Below are 18,612 nucleotides of genomic sequence, written 5' to 3' on the forward strand. Positions count from 1 at the left end.
CTCTCTCTCTCTCTCTCTCTCTCTCTCTCTCTCTCTCAGTGAACTGAAAATAAGAGAAAGACATCTCCTTTCTTTCTTTCCTGTTTTCAGCATAGTAGTATGTGGGTTTGCCGGCCCGTGTACTGTTTAATAGACGCTATTAGCGACCTTCTTGTAGTCGTGTAAAGGATTCTACACACAGTTCTGTACATTCGGTGCTTTGCAAAGCTCCGAAGACGCTAAACACTTTTGTTCACGTATAGAGTTCCGAACTTATAACGAAAAGCGAAAGGGTAATGCCATCTTTCCATAAGCAGCTTCGGCGCTTCCGAATTTTCGTGCTTAGAGCTCTGGACCACGGCCGATTCTGCACCTTGGCTAACTGCCTGAAAGCCGTTTTGTTGAAAGCGACTCGTGGAATTGTAACATATAGTTTATAGCTTCGCATGAGAAAACAGGTGCAAGTACCCTGCACTGAGTAATGGTGGTGTCTACGGTATAGATTATCGAGTTGAGAAAGAAAAGGAAGAAAAAAAAAAGAGAGAGAGAGAGAGAGAGAGAGAGAGAGAGAGAGAGAGAGCACAACGGAAGCGCGTTTTCCCCGAGCGCTCGGAGCTTGAGGTGCGAATGTTGTCTGTGGCTTTCTTTGCTATTTAGTGCATATCGGTAGTCGGTTCATAGAACTGCTTGGCGACATCTTGCCCTGGCTGCGTCAGCTACGCCGAGTTATCGCGTTTAGGTGACAAGGCAAAGATGTGCCTACTTACCATATTCAATGCCAGCTGGGAGAGTGGCTGCCTTGAACACTGCTGGAAACGAGCTCGTTTTATCCCTGTCCTCAAGCTTGGCAGATCTCCAACAAGCATAATCTCCTACCGTCCGACAGCCCTTCTCAGTTGCGTCGGAAACCTGACGCTACGCGTCAGCTTTCCGGCCGCTCTACACCTGCAACGGGACTCGAGCTTAGAACTGCGGCACATTCTCGGCCCATGGCAAAGCACCACCTGCGTGTTATGCGCCACGAAGGCGCTGCTTGGACACTCTTGCGGGCCACAATCGTTGGCGAAACTTTGTAAATAGCTCTATAGTGCATGTGTGTGCGTGTGCGTATGTGCTGTTAAGTGTTTATTACTGTATATATCATAATCATCACCCAGTACCTGGATCAGCATGTCAGGTGAACAGCCAGGCTATCATATCTAGCATATCATTAAAGCTTGCATCTCTCTCGACTTGTTCGGCCAGCATACCCTAACGTTCCTGTCGTCACTGCGTAGCGTGGTGCTGGCCGAACCAGTCGATTTTAGTGCAGCCGACTTACGGAACAGTAGACAAGGTCAACTGTCGCTTTGCTGAAACGTAGCGTGGTAACCACGTGCCAGCCATCGACAGTCCAGTAAGGCTCGCAAAGTGCGACCTTCCAGCCAACAGTCAACACTGCAAAGGGGTGCATTGATATGTACCGCGCAAAATACAAGCCGCCGCACGGAGATCTGACCTTCTTCGTTCGCGGTACGCGAAGCAGTGACCCCACGACGCACCCGAAAATCGGGAGGAGTTAATGCTCATCCATAATCCTCAGTGAAAGACCCGCTGAAGGCTTCTTGTAGCAACAGCGACCACCCTGAGGGGGCCGCGTCATTATGCAGTACCATCCCTGCCTCTAAGCAGCGAAATGAATGCGTCACGCTTCCGAAGGGAAACCGCTGCGGAACCATGCATGGACAATGCGGCAAGCCAGCGGTCATTGCCCACTTGCATGGCCGAAAATTCCCCGGCGTCGCTTCTTGGCCCCTCTCTACCGGCGTGCACCCTTCACCACGTCCCTCCTCTCCAGATCGCATAGCATGCAGGGGTGTGGCGGTGACTGCGGGAGGCGCCCTATCTTTTCTATCGGGACAAGCGAGGAATCTGGAGCGTGATGGACGATTACATGCAGTCTAGATTCTCTTATCTACGTATGGGAGGGGAGAGGATTTGGGAGGAGGCATATAGCATTAAAAGGGAGCCTTCGGTGACGACTCGCGCTCTTCCATCTTAATTACTTCTTGCGGAAATGTGTAGATTAATTCATATTTTTCTTTCTAGCGTTCTTAACTCTTCGACCGCTAAACCTTGCACAACGGCAGCTTCCTTGGCCACCAAGCCTGGGATGAATGACGGCGCATGCAGTTAGGCCATCCCTTGAAGGTCGTACGTACTTTAGCCCTTGACGACAGTCGGACTGATGCCGGAACACTACACCCAAGGTGCCCATAAAAGCCTTTGTCGTAAACGCCGAAACTCTTCTGTTGTTATCCTGACTGTCTGAAATGAAATCGCTTTATCGCATTTCGATTACTATGGTTACATGTGCTGCCAAATATATATTATGGACCCTTCAAAAAATTATTTTCTATTCATGGAACGCGTGAACAACGGGTTATCATTGTTTTGTACTGGGAAAAAAATACATTCATTAGAGCCTGTATTCTTTCCTAAACATACTTTGAACACTTCGCACGTCGCGGGATGGTTGTTCATTTCATTGCGATGTGTAGTGCTGCAGCTCCGCTGACAGTCGTGCATGTGGACCGCCCTTTGTAGGTGAGAATGATAACGGTGTGCACAGACCGCGTGGGCATGGAAACTACTCGACCATATAAACACGCACGCACGACCCGCTGCATTGTTCAGGGGCTACGCACGGCATTCTGTTGCTAAGCGCTAGGTCGTAGGTACGATTACCTGCCGCGGCAACCTCATTATAGGATCGGTGTACAATAGCCAAAGACAATCACACTCTCAGCGTTGTGTGCCCGCATAATTACCCCATGTCGTAGAAAATAATATGGTGCCTTCTACTACGAGGTCTAGATCTCAGAAGCCCTTGTGTTACTTTTCTTGTTGTTAAACCTTGTCATTCAGCCGGCCAATCAAATATTCGCTCATGCACAGACTTCTTTTTTTTTTTTTTAAATGCGAGAGTTAATGCTTCAGGGCGCACAGGGGTGTGTGATGCGGGCGAATAGGATGATTAAATGACGGAAATAAGATTGTATATACAGGGTGTCGAAGCTAACTTTAGTCAGAGTTTAAAATTATGCCGATGCGCAGTAAGGCTACGCGACCAAATGCATGTTGTTGACCATGATATGGAATAAATCACGCTATTTTTCGTATTCTGCTTAATTGCACAAATAGTCGAGATGAATTAACCAACTTCTGAAGCAACGAAGTTAGGCAAAAATTTCCCTTTAGAAAGTTGTAGAGCGGTTTGCGAAACGTCCGATTAAACGGCTCTAAATTTCTATCTATTAAGTATTGTTTTCCGCTTGCTGCAGATGCCCGCGAAACACACACACACACAAAAAAAAGACCACGTGACATGCCCGCTGGCGCGCCGTGATTTCAGTGCTCCCAAACGTTCCGCGTACAAACGAACATAGCATTCAGCAGGGTGCGCTGCCGCTTAAAAGGGCGACAAGACAGTGACTCAGGCGTTGGCTCTGCGATTTACGCCAGCAACCATTATCGCTTGTGCTGCGATAACGATTGTCCTGTCGCGACAGCACACCCTGGTAGATGCTGTGGTCGTTGGCACGCGGAACGTTTGAGAGCATTGCAATCTCGGCACGCAAGCGGGCATGTCACGTGGTATCTTTTTTTTTCCGCAGGCATATGCAGTAAGCGGGAAAAATGAATTACAATTAATAGATATAAAGTTAGAAACTTTTTGATAGGACGTTTTGGAAACCGCTCTACAACTTTTTAATTTGAATTGTTTGCCTAACTTCGTTGCTTCAGAGGTTGGTTAATTAATCTTCACTAATTATGCAATTAAGCAGAATACAAGAATATATATAGTGTGTTTTACTCCATACAGTATTCAGCAACATGCATTTGGTCGCGTCGTCTTAGAGTGCGTCGGCATATTTTTAAGCTCTTGCTAAAGTTAGGTGATACACCATGTATATTACCAAGCTTACTGCCAGTAAGCACAGTATCACGAGGAAACTTGTCAAGCCTCTAAACAGGCAATGTGGTCCATTTTTCATCATACGTGAAGCTTTGTTTGTTTGTTTGTTTGTTTGTTTGTTTGTTCGTTTGTTTATTTGTTTGTTTGACGGTGGTGTCCCACAGGGCGGAGTATTAAGCCCTATTCTCTTTAGCCTAACTATGGTTGGCCTTGCTGAAATATTACCCATGACAATTCACCTGTCAATGTATGCTGATGATATTGTCTCAGGTCTTCTGCTGTGACTCGTCTTCAAGTACGCTCAAGACTTCAGCCGCTAGCCACGCTAACTTGTTCGTATCTCCGCAAACAAGGTCTTAGTGTGTCCACCGAAAAATGCGCGTTAATCGCATTTAGGCGCAAACCCACGACATTGTAGCCTGTTTCTTTCAATGGCCACGCTATCCCATACTAGAAGTCTGACCGCATCTTAGGTGTGATTATTCACAGGGACCTTTCATGGAGTGCCCACTGCATCTACCTGAAGCGGAGACTAACTTCGATTGTACATATAATGAGGTTCCTGTTCGGAAAAACCTGGGGCACGTCGGTATGGTCCATGCTGCAGCTGTACAGAGCACTGTTTTGGGGCTCTTTACGGTACAGCTGGCCGGTTTTTGAGAACACATGTAAAACAAACATTCGTACCCCTGAACGTTTGTCAGGCTAGGATATACGGACATGTCTTGGACTACCACGATGCGCCTCAACTCATGCAACAGTCATGATTGCTATAGACTACTTGGTTCCAACATATGTAACGATTAATTGACAGCCTTAGAGCACGCATTCTACATCTGTGTCGCGTACCCTGTCATTATATTGCTGATTATATTGCTGGTCACAGCGACCTCAAGCCACAGTTTCTAAACTTTTTGCAACTCATCAAGGCCACCTTCTATTGGACTTTACAACAGAAGGAAAGGAAGACCACTGCTACCCCTGTGGCGCCTACGATAGCCACAAGTATGCCTTACGATTGCGGTATTTACGAAGAAGACCCGCCATTCACCAGTGGCTCTACGTCAGTTGACACTGTCATTACTGAACGAGGCATAGGAACAAAGAGTGCACATTCACACCGATGGTCTTATCTGAGCCACCAGCTCCACATGCGCTGTTATCCTCCCGGCCTTACAAGTGACAATTAAGTTCAAAAGTGTCCCACATAACGTCTTCTACGGCAACCGAACTTGCCGCCCTACGTGCCGCTGTTAATTATATCGCACGAGCAAAACCTCGAAAGTGGGTAGTTTTTTGCGACTCCAAGGCAGCCCTTCAGAGTCCGCAGTCGGCCTTACGACGCAAGACCCATGAACAACTGGTGTTCGAGACCAGCGAGCTTTTATATAAAGCCCTCATAAATGGACATGGCATCATGTTCCAATGCTTTCCGGGGCACTGTGGCATCGTCGGAAATGATCTTGCTGATGATGCCGCCCGGTCAGCCCATAAATAAACCCTGACACTTCCTACACCCTTATCAAGGACAGACGCTGCGAGGGGTCTTCGTTTACTTGCTCAAAACAAGACTGAAACTCCGAGGAACGCCCCGATTTTTTCCGACTGCCGTCTCCACCGGCTGGATCCTATAGACTGAAGCTGCAGATTCCATCGAACTTCACCCGCCGTTATGCGACTTTACTGTGCCTGCTCTGGTTAGGGGTGACTTTTACGAAAACCTACTCATTCCTTATTGGAATGTCCGACAAACTGATCTGGGACTCACGCCACTGGGAAGACACGATCAGGCACGTGTTGTGTTTTTGTAATCTCCATCGAACGTGACGTTCTTCGGAGTGTGTTAAACCGATTAGACAGCATACCATTTTCCGAGACCAAGATTCTCGGACTATCGCCCCACGCGTGGCAGGCTTGCGAAGCGACGCGGGCATTGCTACGATTGATGAAATCGGCTGGCCTCAGTGACCGATTGTAGGCGTGAAGTGATAGACCACCGCATGTGTTCGCACTGAGCGCATCTTCTCCCCTCCCTGTCATTTCTGTATTTTCACCCCTTAAACCCTTCCCCCGTGTAGGGGAGCAAAACGGACGTGCGTCTGGTTGAACTCCCTACCTTTCCTTCCTTCTATTCTTCCTCCTCCTCCTTGTCTGTCTGTTCTTCAGTTGTGTGTGTCTGAGATGCGTGCGTCATGTGTGAGGCCGGCTACTCGTTCTCGCTTAGCCAAACAATACATATTGTCACGTGGTAGTGACGTTAAAGAACACAGTAGCAGCACTGTGAAAAGTCAAAACTAGCTTTTATTGGGTGAACCTGTGCCCACAAAGACAGGCTACACTTAAAGCACAACGATAGCGGTGAACACAGTCGGCGATCGTCGAAAATCTGATCAGCGGGTCAAGCGCGTTGGCTTTTATAGATCAGTCTTCGAATGTTCCAGAGTAACCGCTGGGACCCGCGTGTCTTCCACAAAGTTCTACACTATTCGCGTCGCGCATACATGTAATCAGATTACACAAGTTGCGGTGAAAGACAGTGGACGGAATCATCGATAACATTCCAGAAACTTCTTTTACATGCAGGCGCGTCCTACGCTGTGCGATAACATTTGTTAGGCGGTGAGAAGTGGTCGCCCGATAAAGATAAAGAAGTACGCGTGTCAATATAGAAAACAGGTCAGCTCGAGTAAGCAAAAAATCGAAATTAATAGAATGCTGTAATCAAATTAAGTGTCGGAAGGCGCTCGTGCATAGTCGATCCACAGAAAATTCATATTAGCACATCGTGCATCACAAAACATGCAGTGACATTACATTTTTCGATTTTCGTTTGCCTGCAGCCATATGCATCGAGCGCGTATGAACTTCGTTAGCTTTTCGGAAGCGCGTCACAAGCTATATTCGCGTTTTGTTGCCGCAATACTTCTTTTAAAGCAAACTGCCAGTGAATTGGATACCTGCCGTGCTGTGCGAAGTTCTTGTTCAAGCTTTCCGTGAACTATGTTTAAAAGCCGCCCCACTTTCGTTTGTTTTTTGCCACAGTAATATTTGAGGGCAAAACGATGTTGACATTGGTTGCGTGATTCTGTTTATGTTTTGATGTCTCTCCCCTTTCCTTAAGTTCGGGGTTGCCAACCGGGCGCGACATTAGTTACTCTTCCTGCATTCTCTCTCTCATATTATAAAGAAGAAAGCTGTCGCGTCGCGTTGGCTCAAGGCACGGGCTGCAACCGAGCATTTCGTAAGCGCGGTGTACATTGCTTGCACAGACGAACTAGCGAGCGCTTCTGCGACACCTGCAGCACATGTAGCAGAAGGGCAACCAGGATCACGCTGCGAACATCGCCGTGGCTAAATGTCGACAGCTGTCAGCGCCCTGCCACGCGTTCGCCTTATACGCTGCACTTAACACAGCTTCTGATATGCAGGGGCGCGAGTGCTGCCGAAATAGTGTGAGAAAATGGCAACTGCCAAATATTGTATAAGCCCCTTGTCCGTACACTTCCTTGTTATCGTTTTGAAGCATTCATTTGTTCTGTTTTTTTTTTTTTTCTTGGGGCTTCTATTGCAGAAGTGCTATGGCAGGGGGAAACGGTACATGAATGTTGTTAAAACATGTAGAATATGAAAAGAACTTGCTGCATGGTGTCAGAATAATAATAAAGAAAAAAAAAGGTAGATGAAAGCTTGTGGCCCTGCATCACGCAGGTGCTTTAATAACGTTGCTGCAACTCTGTATTAGCTAACTCGTGCAGTTTATTTGTATATTGGGCACTCGGCTGGTGCACCTGAACATTTTTGTCTGATCTAGGGAATTCCTACCTACGGGCGGTAAGGCACGATAATCCCCGTCGTCCATGATAAATGTCAGTGTTTGCTACAGAAACAGTGCAAAATACGAACGTATTGACAAGGTACGCCTTTTCAGAATATGGCTGGGCGAAAAGAGTGACCATATCGTTAGCGCAGGCGAAGAGAATTTGACTGCGTGATAAAACACAAGCGCGAATACGGAGTTCTTTCGAATTACACGTGGATTTATCGCGGGTAATAATAATGATAAAATCAATCAATCAATCAATCAATCAATCAGTCTATGTTTATTGTGGAGCCCAGGAAGAGCTACGGAGACTTCGTACTGTGACCTTTTATTTACTCTCATATTTTATTTACTCTTCTTTATTTACTCATAAACTACAGAGGCATACTATAGTAGTGGAAGGCACACGGTAGAATACAACTTCAGAAAGGCAACAGGGGAGTGGAAATCATGCGATATACGACAAGCCATATCAAGAGAGCGAAGGGCACGTTGTTTCGAATATTCAGCTTATGAAGAGAAGCTCAGCGTTTTTGTCGAAATGCACACCAAGGGCTTTGATTTATTCCACCCTGGGCATTGGCGCATTCCGAATGGTGTATGGAAATTGCCCATAGTGTGCTTTCCGGTTAGAACTTAAAACCGTAGTTTTCGAAGCATTTAGGAGTAGCTTATTGTTTCTGCGCCAGTTCGGGTATGAAAAAATTTTTGTTTGGTGTTCAGTACAGTCCTGAACAGTGTTGACAGTACTTAATAATAATAATAATAATAATAATAATAATAATAATAATAATAATAATAATAATTTATTTCACGCATTAAATAACAAGTTACAAGAATCAGGGCTGCCAAAGCCGCAATGGGCTGGACTGGTAGTACCAAATAAAAAAATTTTTCAAGGTCATTACCTTTAAACTGGCAAATAATCAATGCAATGGGCTTTTAAAGGCCCTTTATTTTGCTTATTTGCTTTGGAAGTTACAATGTTTCCAAATTGTGCCTGATGTTAAACTGGGACAAATGTAGCAAAATTAAGCAAATGAAAAAGAAGGTTATTCGTGCCCTGTTTTGTGGCCACTCAAGGGCTTAAACAAAAAGAAAGAGCGCAGAAGCCTAATAAGTTGAACCCGATGACTCATTTCATTTGCTCCCGAAGTCGTTAAGCTGCGGACGCGGTTAAAAAAAAATATAAAAATAATAAAGCTTGTTGACCGGCACACCAGTCCCTGGGTGTTCTGGAATGTTCTGCGCGTCGCGCGCACAGGCACGCGGAACGTTTCTTTCTTTCTTTTTTTTTTTTTTTCAGTGGCAGCATTTTTATTCCAGCGATAAAAACACCCCGCCGGTGTACCGTGCCAAAGCCGCGATCATGATAAGGATGCACGCCAGCGTCTGGCACCGTTTCAGACCTGCCCTGGCTGTTTGTGTTTTCTGCTCTTGACTCGTAGCCGTTTCGTTTTGCTTTTTACAACGAGCTTGCTGGCGGTCGTTGTTTCGTGCCTTGTGTACGTGCATTGTTTGAAACTGCGTGGCCGTTATTCTCCCTATGGAATCGCCGATTCTCAACCCGCAGGATGCGTCCGTTCTTCCGCGTAAGCCGCGGCTATATATAGGCAAGTATTCCGTGTTCTTGCTTCACCCATCGCTTCCCACATTCATATCATATCATATAATTCATTCAGTCATTCATTCATTTAAGGGTCGCAGCCGTGACACCTGTCCCGGTTCAATATGTTATCCGTAGGTGTACGTCGTATCACCGCGATCAACTGCAGAGTGAAAGAAATCCAGGTCGCCCAGGTCTCCTCCTCCGGTCCGATCTATTATCCGCATCGTCATTAGGATACCACGCCCTGCAGTTCCTTAGATTCAACGCACTCAATTAACGTTCGGTGAACAAACTTAAAGTGTATGTTATCACCCAGGTATTACAGTTCGGCCGGCAAATCTCTTCTGCGCACAACTGCATGATTTTCTGTTCCCCACCATTTCGTACTAACGATTTGGATTAGCGGTATCACCGTTCAGTGACCGCCGATGTCGTTCCATAGTGTCTGACTAGTGACTAATTTGTGACTAATGTTACTAAAAACGCTAACCGCATGCTTGGTTACTTGCGCCGTAATTTTAGCTCTGCCCTTTCTTCCTGAAGCTAACTCTCTACAAAACTTTAGTTCGCTCCAAATTGGAGTATGCTTCAGCCATTTTGGATCCGACTCAGTCTTCATCAGTTCCTACGCTTGAAAGTATTCAAAACCGCGGTGCACGCTTTGTCTTATCCAATTATTCTCGCTATGCAAGTATCTCTTCAATGAAACGAACTCTTAACTTACCTGATCTTTCGTCACGCCGCAAATCTTCCCGTTTCTCCCTTCTTCACAATGTTTTTCACTTAAACCCCCTTTTAAAAGAAACCCTTCTTGCCCCTCCGTCTTATATTTCGGCCCTCACTGACCACAGCCTTAGAATCGGGGTGCCATTGTGCCGTTCAAACCGGTACAGTGACTCATTCATCCCTAGGACAAGCATGGACTGGAATCCCTTCCCGCATCAATCGCACTCATCACCGACTCTACCAACTTCAAGACCGCTGTTCAGAATGCATTTTGTTAATATTTTTGTTAATACATTTTGGTTGTATTTTTACTGCATTACTTCTTGTTTTGACTCCACTCCTTTCTGTAACGCCTCCGGGCCTTGAAAGCACGTGAAATAAATAAATAAATAAATAAATAAATAAATAAATAAATAAATAAATAAATAAATAAATAAATTATTGATGAAGCTAGGCTTCAGAAGCCTGCGCCTACACAGCGTGCGAGTCTACGTGATGATGATTAATATAGCGTTTTGTGGCGCAAGGGCCAAGTATGACAAAAGCGCGCCAGGCCAATGGTAACGTGTTCAATGTGAAGCTATATATTACGGAAAATGGACGTGACAGTGCGGTCGTTTATTGCAGGTGTGTGATGACCGAGACTGTTTGTCAATGTATAACGCGAAATGCTTTCCGACAGCCTTAATAGTTGAGCACACAAACATCGTCACTCGTGCCTCCAAAGAGGTTTCACTTGACTGATGCGTACTGTGTTGGACCTGTGCAGAAACGACGCGCGACCACGCACTTGTGAACAGCATGACTGTTTTGCTAATTTTGGCCGTTAAAGAGCGTGAAAGCGCACCGAAGGTCACAAGTCTAATATATTATCCGACTGCCCTGTTGCAATGAACTCGAAATTACATATGCGGTAAGGAAAGGAAAAGAGAAAATGTATTCGAGATCATTCTGCGCGTGAAAGCTTCCACGAACATGCAGGCATGGATCTTTCCTTTTCATCTTTTCACTCGGCAGCTTGCCTTGCTCGAGTTGTGGAGTCAAACGCCTTTTCCTCCTCTTTGCCCTTGACTTCTTGCGACTAGCGCGCCACCGTTCTCAAAAAGTGCTATTACTCATCTACACACTGGGTGCTGTACCGTGGCTGCAGGCAGCTCACGTATTTGCCGTTTCCATTTTTCTTTTTTTTTCGGCAGCTCTCGAGTCACGTCGGCGAGCATTGCTGCGCGTATACGTTTTCGAAACGCCCAAAGACACATCGTATGTATACGTATATGTCTATATTGTTTCGGATGAAGCTTTTGGAAAGACACGCGACATCGAGTCCGCTTTCACTGGGAATGAACTATTTCCTTTCGGCTTCGAACAGTGTAGCTTACTTCTCATACGGTGCGAAGGATCGGGTGCCTGGTCTGCGTATAGGGATTGCTGGAAGTATATAAGGACATCGCGGCTCACTTAAGGACGAGTCTGCTATATAGGTAAAAAAAAAAGTTATCCCCATCTGCACGCGTGCTGGGTGGTTTCGTTAATTATTTGCGAAGCTTTCGCTGCTTTTGTGTCGCTTTTTACTTTTTGGGTGTGAACGCGAAACACGTCTATAGTATCGTACCTTTACTGTTCGTATGTTGTGCACATGTTGCGCGATTGCATTGCGAATGTCCAGGTATATTAGTCTTGCAGAAATCACCCTGTAAATTGGAGCGGTACTCTTGGTCTTTCTGGAGCGCCCATTTCAACGGACCACGATGTGATAAGCCCTGCAGTGGGCACCACTCCCGTCTCTCTTACGGTGAGGCGTCGCCGCGCGACACACAAGTGGAAGCATATCCTCGAAAGTGAACGACCGGGCTGAATAAATACCGTTCCTGACGCACCGTGATGACGGCACGTATAAGGAAAGAAAGTGGCATTCGTAATCTTTGCTGAATCTATTCTCCATTCAGCTTAACTTGATTGCCTCTGGCATAATTACAACCGCAGTATCGCATATCCCCTCGCCCCTCAGCTATGTTTTGCCCAACAAGACCTATCTATACCCGTCGCAGCCGCTTGTGTGCGGGTTTGCGACTCTCTTTACGGACTCGGTGCGGTGCGACTTGCTTTTTTTTTTTTTTGCCTTTCATGCCTACATGTTCGTGCGTGTATAGGACTGTGTGTTGTGGATTTGTGGCCCTATGACGTTTCTTTTGCTTTTCTTACTATAGACATATATCTTTTTTATAATGTTGTTCCTGCTATGCGAAAAATAGTAGCCGTCAGCACTATAGGGTGACTATAGGGTGACGCCCAAGCTTACGCTTGGGCGTCGCATTCACCAATGCATATACGTTTTTGATTGGAATGACTGATAGCGCCGACTGTAATGCCTGCGGTGCCGAGGATACTATAGAACATCTACTGTGCTACTGCCCATCTTTTCAAAACGAAAGACATGACCTCTGCACAGCTCTCAATCAGCTAGATAGAAGACCGTTCACCTTGAAGAAGATCTTGGGACCATGGCCTCGCATATCGCAGCTACAAAAGGCCACAAAAGCTCTGCTGCGATATTTGAAGGCTACTGGATTGAGTCAGCGTCTGTGATCCGGACTGAGTGACCGAACGATATACCCAGTAGACTTTCTCTTCTTCTTTTAATCTTTCCATCCCTTTTCCCTTTCCCCAGTGTAGGGTAGCCAACCGGGCTCAGTCCTGGTTAACCTCCCTACCTTTCATTTATCATTTGCGCTCTCTCTTTCTTTCTTTTTATTTTCATTTCAATAAATAAGAAAGGCTACAATGTCTGATATTTCTTTCGTGTACTGCGCGTTATAAATTCTAATCACGTCGTGCGGTCGGTGCCGCATAAGTGAGCAGTGCAAGAACACTTTCAGCGAAACCAGATTGCGAAACGTAAAAACTGTTCTTTTTTTTCTATTTTGTTAGCGGCTGCAGCACGAATGTTTTCTATGTGATGCACGTCTCATTGAGTAAACGTGAAATGCACTTGAAGCCATTAATTAAAGGAAGCAGTGACAGCGTTAGTCTTTCACTGCCAGCTCAAATGCCAGTTCTCATCTCAGTTTCCTTCGTTCGTTCTGAATAACACACAAAAGTTTCAGTTATATCGCACCCATAGTCTATTCAAAGGTTTAAATATAGAATGAAGTTGGGGCTGTAGTTATGCAATACAACGGTGCAGAAGACGGCACACAAAAGCGGCGTGCCAATTGTAAGCATTCGCGAACTCTCGGAAGGCTCGCAGCATAACGTTACTTGGAGCCGCAATGAAAATGGCGCACAAGAGGCAGCAAGACATGGCATTTAAGGAACTCAAAATATGTCGTAGCCATATGGCTATGACGTATTTTTTTAGAGGCAGCAAGATATGACATTTAGGGACTCAAAATACGTCATAGCCATACATGGCTATGGCGTATTTTGAGTTCCTTAAGTTCCTCTTGTTAAAATTAAATTATGGGGTTTTACGTGCCAAAACCACTTTCTGATTATGAGGCACGCCGTAGTGGAGGACTCCGGAAATTTCGACCACCTGGGGTTCTTTAACGTGCACCTAAATCTAAGTACACGGGTGTTTTCGCATTTCGCCCCCATCGAAATGCGGCCGCCGTGGCCGGGATTCGATCCCGCGACCTCGTGCTCAGCAGCCTAACACCATAGCCACTGAGCAACCACGGCGGGTAAAGTTCCTCTTGTGTGCCATTTTCATTGCGGCTCCAAGTAACGGTGTTGCTGCAATACGGCCAGCATTGAAGGTCTGTCTGATCATCATTTATAGCAGTACCCCACGTACAGAACAGCAGCCCGAGACCATTGTCGGTAACTTTAGCGAGCAAGTCGCTAAATTTAGCTAGTCACCTTTGCGAACTTTCGTAGAATATATATATATATATATATATATATGGTCTTCGTGACTGTTTCTTCAACAACCTTTCAATGTCTCATAACTTGCGTGTGCTACCACTTGCGATTGCGGGGGCTGCCATGGAGCTTTCTCTTTCTTTCCTCGTTCCAGTCCTGACATCGTGAGCGCGCCGTACCACACCGGCGCGTCGTAATGGAGCTCTGGGATCGCAAAGCGAGGAAGGACCGGCCATGACCCGAGGAGTAGCAGAGGCGCGCAGCATTTCCTCACCTCGCTTTTTCTTACATTTCGCCAGATGCCATTTGGATGCTTGGTATATGCTTTGCTTCCACTTCGGTAGGTGACATAGTCGCGCATATGATCTACAGGATGGTGTTATTATTACGCGAATACATGTTGTTGCCGAAGCCACTGTTACTGCAGAAATTATAGACTTCAAATATCACTCGATGATGCATTCTGTATAGACCTCTTGCTGTACAATCGAAACTGCTGTGCCTTCCTGATTTCTTTGCAACAACGAGGGCAGATGATGGTTGTGAATTTATATCAGGCTTTGCCTCTCATTTTGTTCCGTATTGGAAGCTAGCTAACTTGTTTTGGCGGCGTGGGTACAACCTGGTGTGGTGCGCCTTATCTAAACCATGAGGATGACTTGGTCCGACATTCCGCGACTAATCGGTGTATCGGAGAGGATAACCCGCAGATTCCATATCGCATGCTGCCCTCGTGGCAGGCGGCACTGATTTAGTACTTGTCGGTGTGAATCACAGCTGTGACTGCTGGGGCCAAGAACCACTAGTATTGCGAATGTTTATACTGTATCTTGTATGATGTTGGGCGATTAGCATCGAATGACACATCCATGTGCCACATTTATTTTTTTTTTTCTTTAACACTAAATAGAGAGAGAAGCACGGATGCGTAGCATAGTCAGCGCCGATCGGGGAATCCCCACTTGTCGAAACATGTTCCAATACTGTGCATTGTTAGCAGCGTTCTGACTCATCCTTTCTTTCTTCATGCAGTGCAATATGTGTGCCTTCTTGTTCTCGCTGTTTCCAACCATGCGCAGCCTTCCCTCATTCATCCTTTCTTGCTGTCTGTCAAAGGTGGCCGACAGCGACAGCTTTTCCATCGCACGCGTCTCGCTCCGTACAGAACGATGAGGTCATCACCGCTATACCGCGCGGCGAGAATACGGAGAACCCTGCTTGCAGATCGCGACCGTTGCGCGTCTAGAGGCCGTCAGCTGTCGGCAGTGCTGCACGCAACTAGTCGCGTCGCGCGCGATTGTGCTTGGTTAGAACAATCCCACGACGACAGCGCCTAATGACCTGCTAGCATATGTACGTATGCGCTGTCACGAGCTGGGGGTCGAACAGAATGCGTCAGAATCATTACGCTTCTTGGATGCGCTATTATCTGCTTACCGGGCTTTCCTGAGCGTTCGCACGGACGCACGTTTACATTTGCGTCACATTCGCTGTGTTTCAGGCAGGAGCGCCCTAGCATGCCGCTGAATTACGTGCTGTCGCATACATGTACCTCTCCTCGCGTGCACTCGTGTACCAGCTTTTCGAAGGCTCAAATAAGTTGTGAAAGCCAGAAGCCTCTCAGAGAGATCGCAGCTCTTTTATTTTCCCCTCTCCCTCTCTCTTTTTTTTTTCTTTTGTCCGCAACGTTACAGCGTGCAACCTCGACGACTTCGTAGTTGGGCAATAGCGAGAGGAAGAGAGAAAGATTATACAAGATGGAAGGCGCGGAGTTTAAACAGACTAACCATGTTAACCGGGAAGGTTAACTGCTGGTACACGGTTCGCTACTTTGAACTGGCGGTGTAGAAAGAGGGAAAAAAAGAGACCGTTAGAGGGATAGTTGGGTAGGAGAAAGGGGACGGGAAAGAAGGAGAAAAGCCCTTTGAAAGCGTTCCGCGCTTGAGCAAGCAGTGGAACAAGCACTGGAGCGTATGAATGCGTTTGGAAGGTTAAAACCACGTGTGGTACAGAGCGGCTCCTGTCAATTTGTCAGCGTCCTAACCCATGGGTCTGAATCAGCCCTGTAGTGCAACAGAAAGCTTTAGCCGAGGCCCGACTACGCGGTTTCTCAATATAAATGCATGGGAAATGGTCAGATGTTCACTTTAAGCTACATGCTGCGTACTGTTTTCAGCGAAATTTGCTGCGAATAGGAAAGATCAGCTTTTAGTGATTTATGGATCAGAATTATTATTTCGAGGGAAAACGAGGGTGAGTCAGCATATATTTATAATTCACCGACCAAACGTTCAGAAACTTTCCGCCTGATTTCCTAACTAACCCTACCTACCTACAGGTAACAAAAGTTACCCTAAGTGTTTTGGCTTTTTCTTGTAAAAAGCATGCATCCCATTCAGGAAATGTCGGTGTAATTTATTTATCGGCTGAAATTGTGAGAATCACAACAACTGCTATTACTGCGCAGTAACTGAGTCGTAATTTTGACAACTCAGTTTTCTCTTAACTTTTTTTAAATATTTGAAGCACGGCCTGTGATACGAATGAGTATATAGGTTAGACGTAGCGTTGTTCCGATCCTTCTGCTATAAAAAAGAAGAAGATGTCGCCACTACGGTCTCTCGCACAGTATTCATCATATCGGACATCACACAAATATCAATATCAAAGTTTAATAATTGTACTGTTTTACTACGACATCACTCAAAAGCTCTAAAGGTGGCTTGACGTGTCCGTCCGTCCGTCCGTCCTACCCATCACGCCAACTGCCGCGAAGTTGTGGTCTGTAAGGCTCATCTTTCCTCGCTACCGCCACATGAAATTCGAACTCACCCCCTCAACGGCAATTTGTAGCCAGGAAACATCAACGAATTGCTCGGGACACCGCGCTCGCTCTTTGTAAGACGCCGGAGCATCGCAGCCGTCGTTTGTGCCTGCTTGATCCATCTCTGCAACTGCGGTTGCTACCACACCTCTCCCGGTGTGGCACTACATACACTACTGTGCCGGGTACGCTTGTGTGCAGCTTTCACAAACTTGTACTTCTTCCTCATTGGAATGAGTTCAGCGTTGGAGGGCTAACTGCGTAGCATTGCATTGATCGAAGCATCAAATTGCAGCTTTGGCACGTTCGACTGGGCGTATAAGAGTGCTGCGGTAGCACTGCAAAGGTCATTTAAGGCTGCAATCAACATTTATTTCTTGACGATGCAGACTTCACCGTGTGCTGTGAAACCTTGTAATCTCTTTTAAGCTCGCGTGCCCTCGAAGTGCTGCTTGAATGCTCGCACAAATTTGCATCGCCGTCGCCAAGAAAGTCGCGGGGGAGCCAGCTGTCTCTATTTCCTCGTTATTGTTCTTCCTCCCCTTCGTCCGCCGTTCCCTATGGCGAAAGTAGCGAACCAGATTTCTTTTTCTCTCTCTTTTGTTGTGGTTGACTTACATGTCCTCCTCCTTTCTTTCGTTCCTTTCTCACTTTATTAGACTGCACGTTGCATTGCCGCTCTGAACTTGACACTCGGAGTGTGCGTCGACATGTGCAGTGTTCGCGAAGTGTTTGCGTAAACTCTCTCGTTCGCGCTGCCGTTGCTCCCGCAAACGTCGCCGCGTCTGTTTGCCTCGCACGTTGCAGGAGCGCGGTGCGAGACCTCGCTGCCCTGGGGGCGAAACGGCGCGGTCGGTGACGCGTCGCGATCAACGGCTGGCTGGCTGCTGCCCGACGAAGCGGCGGCTACGTGACAGCGCAGAGCAAGTGGCAGCTGGATGGGCGCCCGGGAGAGTCACCGACAGCCGCGAACAATGGCTCCTCTCGGGTGCGCAGTTGCCGTCGAGTTTCCTGTCCTCGGAACAGAGCTCTGCGTGGCTTGCGTGAGCATCGTAAAAGGTGGATTGGTCGGGGTCGAGCCCTTGATGCTTTTTTTTTTTGCTACTTAAAGTTTCATCCACTGTTTGTTTTTTGTTTTTTGTATACAGTTCGAGTTGTATTACCGAAAGGGGTCTCAACATTGTGGAGAAGCGGGGGACTGTGTTTGCACCTACATTTCCCACAGGCACGTAACCAGGATTTGTTTTCGGTGGGGGGGGCAACCCAAGGTAACATTTCTCCACAAATAAGGGGGGGGGGGAACCTTTACTAGTGTAAATGTGAATAATGCCCACCGTTTGCCATAAAAACGCGTAATCCCGCAAAAGAGAAATAAAATAAGGTGTATCTTACAGGTATACGCCCGTGAGATACGCCCATTTGCTTGACAAACAAGGAACCGCGTCAAATGGGCTCGCGCAGGAAAAGAAGCGCAGGAAGAACACTGACCGGAACAAGTGAACAAGCGAAAGTGTAAAATAACGATTTCTAGTAGCCTTCTTTATTTTAATTAGCTCTGGAAGAAATACAGAGAAATACATACTTGCCGAACAATCACACTTATTTTGGATCCCTCGTTTGCTGCTTACCAAGAGCCAAAACCGACCCGTACTGTCATTTGGGAAGTTGCGTAACGATTCGTGGCTACCAGTCCCGTACAGCTGCGCAGAGCGCAGGACGCTGCGGTTGTAGACGTACTCCGGCCACCACGGAATGTTAGAAAAAAAAAACACATAAGCATAGCAGAGAAGTGGGTATACGTCAGGTGGTTAGACTAATAATGATAGAAGCGT

The 18,612-nt window shown here is 46.6% G+C and overlaps 1 protein-coding gene across 10 annotated transcripts in view; it reads left to right on the forward strand.

The window, feature by feature from the left end:
- Window positions 1-18,612, forward strand: part of LOC126545891 (uncharacterized) — a 74,219-nt gene that overhangs the window by 11,577 nt on the left and 44,030 nt on the right. For 4 of the 10 annotated variants that reach the window (XR_008608838.2, XR_008608840.2, XR_008608841.2 and 1 more), the window contains exons 2-3: window positions 14,111-14,296; window positions 17,588-17,823. The exons of 1 other annotated variant lie outside the window; for it this stretch is intronic. The gene's annotated coding sequence lies outside the window, so the exon portion shown is untranslated. Of the gene's footprint in view, window positions 1-14,110; window positions 14,297-17,587; window positions 17,840-17,928; window positions 18,006-18,612 lie in introns of all 10 variants that reach the window. 5 more of the 10 variants (XR_008608832.2, XR_011893392.1, XR_008608837.2 and 2 more) reach the window with 5 other exon arrangements.

The sequence above is a fragment of the Dermacentor andersoni genome, chromosome 3, assembly GCF_023375885.2.
Source record: "Dermacentor andersoni chromosome 3, qqDerAnde1_hic_scaffold, whole genome shotgun sequence".
Taxonomy (NCBI): Eukaryota; Metazoa; Arthropoda; class Arachnida; order Ixodida; family Ixodidae; genus Dermacentor; species Dermacentor andersoni.